General features: G+C 35.7%; 1 pseudogene; it reads left to right on the top strand.

Moving 5' to 3' along the window:
• The first annotated feature begins 1,943 nt into the window (after nt 1-1,943).
• Nucleotides 1,944-2,677, top strand: LOC141829211 (zinc finger BED domain-containing protein RICESLEEPER 1-like; annotated as a pseudogene).
• Nucleotides 2,678-5,885: the final 3,208 nt, after the last annotated feature.

The following is a 5,885-nucleotide window of genomic DNA, read 5'->3' as shown; positions in this document are numbered from 1 at the left end:
CTCTTCAAAGTGGTCTCACTTCTTTCTCACATAAGTGATCTCTTAAGAGTATTCCACGTTACTCTACTGGATTATTAAAAGCTGTGTGTTTAACCTTCATCCTTTCACTAATCTATTGTATTTCTCTTCTTCTAACATGAAAGTGATAAAATCCATTTCGAATTTTTTTTTCACTCGAGCTCTTTTACTTCGTTTGAGCCCAATCTCAACTAGTTCATCATCTTCTTCTTGTATTTCATATACCCATTTGAGGAGCTAGCATCCTCTTGGGTCGTATACGGAAACACATATTCGACGAAAGAGATATTTCTCGATTAAATAATCAAGTTCTTGTGTATCTTCGATATTTAAGATTCATACACAAGGAACTTATAAACGCTGCTGCTATGTGCATATCCAATAAATATGCAATCAACAGTTTTTGGTCCTATTTTGATCCTTTTCGGATCAAACACCAAAATTTTGGCCAGACATCCCCACTCATAAGTATTTGTAAAATGATTATTTTCATTTCCATAACCCATAATCGCTCTTATCTATTTTCTTCCGGGCCACCTTATTCTAAAGGTAATTAGCTGCTAACACAACTTTCCCCCACATGTGCTCTGATAGTCCATAGCTCAATAGAAGAACATTCGTCATCTCTTTCAAAGTATGATTCTTTCGCTCAAACAATGCCATTTTATTGAGGAGTATATGAAGCTATTGTTTCATGTCTGATCCTGTGTTCAACACACAACTCAATGAACAATGATACATATTCACTGTCTTATTCACTTCGAACAATTTTAATCTTCTTATTAAGTTGGTTTTCAGCCTCATACTTATAGAGAATAAATTTCTTTATAGCTTCATCCTTATTTTTGAGAAGATACATAAAATAACATTTTATGTTATCATCAATAAAATTACTGAAATACTTATTCTCACACATGTCGACGTACCCTTTAGGTTGCACACATCGGTGTGGATTAGGCCGAGTGGTTCATTACTTCTTTCAACATGTGAAAATGATGACCTTGTTATTTTCACTTCAACATAAGTCTCACACTTGTGTTTCGGATAAAGGTGGAATGCACGTATGTTTTACATGGTACACAATACATTGTAGTTAACATATTCTAGTCTACCTGTTAGAATAAATGGAATCCATATATATCTCCACAACGGTACGATATTGTCCACTTTGGACCCACACCCTCATGATTTTATTTTTGGACTTTACCTAAAAGGCCTTGTACCAATGAGATATTTTCCATCTTATAACCCCAGAATTGTTTCCATGTATTTCTAATATGGGACTTTGATTGTATCTCAACAATCTACCCCTCAAACAAAGGACCACTGGGAGCCTCCCTTAACGGTCCCAATGGATCCGCCCCCCCTTAACGGTCCTAACGGACCGCCCCCCTTAACGGTTTCAACGGATCCCTTACTAGGAGCTCCCACCACATGGACCGGCTCTGATACCACTGTTAGAATAGATGAAATCCATATATATCTTCACAACGGTACGATATTGTCCACTTTGGGCTCACGCTCTCATGGTTTTATTTTTGGGCTTTATGCCTCGTATCAATGAGATATTTTTCATCTTATAACCCCATGATTTTTTCTATGTATTTCTATGTTTTGTTGTGATCTAATATTTTTATATCAAGAGAAGCAGGTTATGGTGGCAAATTATTTCATGTAAGGTATTGTGCACATATCTTAAATCTTTTGGTGCAAGATGAGTTATCTGAGATTCAAGATATTGTTTTCCATGTGAGTGAAAGTGTGAAACACAGTTGCCTCAGAGACTTGTGTTAATATAGTTAGTGAAATTTCAAAGCAATTGAATATATCTTCAAAGGAGCTTGTTTTGGATTGCCGCATCAGGTGGAATGTAACATTTTGCATGTTATCAGCTGCTTTAAAATTTAAAAGCATTTTTCCTAGATATGCAGCAAGGGATGCATCTTATACTTTTTTTACAAAGTGAGGAGGATTGGAAGAAGGTTAGTGTTGTTTGTTCATTTCTTGAGGAATTTAATGAAGTAACTCATCTCATTTCGGGAAGTGAATATCCTACTTCTAACTTGTTCCTTACTAAAATTTACACCATAAAAAAGTTGTTAAATAAAGCAAGTGCAGATGAAGGAAGTTTCTAACAGAAATGGCTAACAAGATGACGGCTAAATTTGATAAATATTGGGGTGATAGCAACTTATTGGTCTTTATAGCAGCAATGTTAGATCCAAGGAATAAGATGAAGTTGATTGAATGATGTTTTCTAAAGATATATTCTGTTGGTGATATAATTGAGCACGTTTCTATGGTTCGTGAGACATTGCGCATGTTGTACAATGAGTATATTGAAGCTGACAAAGCTAGTGTTGGCAACAATAATGTTTAAGGTGAAACTCAAAGAGAAAGTTTTATTGGTTAGAGTAATTTAAATGGATGAAGAAAAGGTAAAGTAAGCGCACAATTTTCTAGTTACATAAAGATTGTAGACAGTGTTGAGCAAGTAAAATCTAAATTAGATGTGTACTTGGATGAAGGGTGTGTTATTTGTGAAGATGAAACTGACTTTGATGCATTGTTATGGTGGAGAATTAACAACTTACAGTTTGGGATCTTATCAAAATGGGATTGTGATATTATCAATTCCAATAATTATAGTGGCTTCTGAAACAACTTTTAGTGCTGGTGGTAGGATAATTGATCCTCATCATGCCTCTTTGGGAACAAATATAATCCAAATACTACTTCTAAAATTGTGCATCAGATTGGTTGCATGCTCATTACAGAATCAAGAGAAAATCAAAAGTGAGTACATAAAGATCCTATTTAATTAGTTACTGATATGTTGCCATATGTTCTGTATATTATATTATTCATGTCTAATTTTTTGATGCTATGTATTTATATGTAAAAGGAAAAGTCAGAGATTAAAGAGATTCAATTGACTTAGATGCTGCCTTTATTATCACCTTTCAAGAGGTATTGACAAAGTCTTCATTTTATCTTGTGATTTTCCTATGTAGTAGATGTGTGTGTATCATACATAGTTTTTCCATCATTATTTTACATGCATTCACATAATATCATGAGCATATCTCACATACTTATATATCTTTTGTATCATTTTTATTCTTTTAGTTTAGAGAAATGCTCTTTGTACTTTTTGATTGATAGGACATGAAACCAGAGTGTTAATGGAGTAAAAAGACTTTGGAATGAGAGTTCACATTAAGAAACATGCTCTAGTCATGTCCCATGACACGGGCGTGCTCCTCCAGCTGAAGTTAGGCGCGAAACAGAGTGGCAACCTAGTCTCTAGTACACTCCATGGGTAGGTTGTGCCCCTAGCATGACCGTGCCATTTTACATCCAACACAAAAGGAGTCCAAAATCTGACACGTCTGGGTAGTGCCAACTCGCACGGTCATGATCGCCACTCAAGCCCTACATGGCTTAACCATGCCACCAGGCATGGCCGTGTCGGGTCCCTATTTCTGCCGCCATAGATTGACATGGCTAGGCTGTGCCACTTGGCACGACTGTGGCTCATGAGCATTGTTCCGAGAGTGTTGGAAGGTTTTAACAAACTTGGTCGTTTTGAGGGCTATAAAAAGCCCTAGAAGGCTTGTAATTTGAGGAGGAGGTATTTTCCCATGATAGAGAACTCTAGGAGAGTCGTTCCAAGGAGCCGTCGATATTTCCGTCCACCCTAAAGTTTGGAGATTCTTTCGAAGACATCGGCAACAACACGACTAAGCTTCCTCTTCTCTTTTCTCTCGATTCAAATTGTAGGATGTCTTCTTCTTTATCTTTCGACTGTAACTCCATCTCTATGGAGTAGTACTCTAGATTTTAGGATAAGGGAGTAGCCCGATGAATTGTTGACATTCATTTTTATATATTTATTTATCTTTTTTTTTTGTCATATGATGTGTTTATCTCTGATTTAATTTTATTGCACATACATGATTATGACACTAATCGTGCATCTTTATATCTCAAGGGACGCGGGGAAGGACTGAAAGGTGAACTCAAATCTCCGACCTATAAAGATCGAGACATGAAGAGTTGGTCACAAAAGTAGTCCAAAACCTCACAAGGACATCATTAGCTATCATAGAGCCTAATGAGTTTACCTCGATTTGACATCATAAAGTAAGTGATTGTACCTAGAGGACCAGGGGATGATGATAGTAGTCTCTTTGAGAAAGCGATCGCTCTAGTAAAGGTACATTAAAAATAGGCGTAGTATTTGAGTAAATATGCCGGTATAATCCCAAAAGTCTATCCAGTATCTCGGAATATGTTACCTGCATGTGTATAAATTTTGAGGTAAGAAAGTTAAGAATATTTAGGATGTCAACAGTTATCGTGGCTAAACTAAAATTCTAAAGTCGCTTCCCAAAATCAGATTTCTCCTATGATTCCTCGTGTTTTCTCAATTCATTTTCTTTCGCTACTCTTGTGATTTACGATTGTCTAAATAATCCACTTTGCGATTTTGACTGGTACTCGATTTTACAATCCTGTGGGATCGATATTTTTTATTACTTAATGACAATCGTGCACTTGTGATTTTTGTCCATCAGTAGTTTGATGTAACTCATTGAAAAATATACTCTTATCCTTTGGACTATTTGACAGTAAGAAATTAAAAGTAAGATTGATTGAGTTAGAAGTTAAAGCTTCAATTGAACTTTATTCATTTCCTTATAATTTATGTACTGTTTATTGTTTATCGACTGACGTATTGTTAAGAACTATTAAAAGTGTAAAAGATTTATAATCCATATGTTGATTTAATTTTATATTAATTGGGTTCTTATGACTTTCATTTTGCATGTTATAAATTCATTTCTATAGGTAATTTTCATGTGCCGCAGGTGATTTTCATGAGCTCAACTTGAGCTCAATTATGTGCCTAACGAGTTTGAAATCTAGCTTGTTTAACGATATGACAATGATATGTTAACGAGCTGAACTCGAACTAAGCTTGTTTAATTTTTAAACGAGTTATTTTCGAACTGAATTCGAGTTGTTCATAACTATTTAATTTTATTACGAACTGAGCTCGAGTTTAAGAATTAAAGCTCAAATTGAATTTGAGCTTAGGAAAAAACCAACTGAGCTGAGCTCGAACCTCTTATTGTTTAGCTCGGCTCGGTTCTATTACACCTCTAATCTTGTGATCCTGTGAAGAAGCAAAAGGTGTGGATCTTCTATAGGAATTTGGACTACGACACCGTACTCTCCTCACCAATAAGTATAGTAGGGTGATCTCGAATTACTCAATCCTACGAGGACCACGTTTTATATCTAGTAAGGACCCAATTTTATTATTAGTCTATCATTAATAATGAAATGAGTTAAGAGATTCTGCTCCCTGAGGTATAACTGAGTTAGTTACGACGGAGCAAACTTGTAGAAGAGTTAAGAGATTCTACACATATAAACTCACATCTAATAATACAAATTTGCAATTAATCTAAATTAGATCACTTAACTTAATGGATTAATTCCATGATGACATAAACTCTTGTATTATAAATAATATATAAGTCTATCGGATAACCAGATAAAATTCAACATCCTTGTCTTTTAATTTCGGCCATCTAAATTGAGTCCATGCTTGTCAAGTAGATGACGTCCCAAACAAATTCATCTGTACCTTCATGGTTCGCAGCAGGTGGCCATTGACGGCAAGTATGATTGGCATCCATTCGTCATTCATTTCTACGTAGCTCACCTCTTCATTAGCCTCGGCAGTGGTTGGTCCGTCTATTTTGGGCCATTATGCATGATCAAAACCTCCCTGGATGAGGAGGAACGTACAGGTTACATTACAAAACCATGCCTGAAGTTGTTAATCACTATTG

Source organism: Curcuma longa, chromosome 5, assembly GCF_044706935.1.
Source record: "Curcuma longa cultivar G26 ecotype Majalengka, Jawa Barat chromosome 5, ITB_CL_G26_1.1, whole genome shotgun sequence".
NCBI classification, from domain to species: domain Eukaryota; kingdom Viridiplantae; phylum Streptophyta; class Magnoliopsida; order Zingiberales; family Zingiberaceae; genus Curcuma; species Curcuma longa.
The sequence above is the reverse complement of the archived record's forward strand: the minus strand, read 5'-3'. Positions and strand labels throughout refer to the sequence as shown.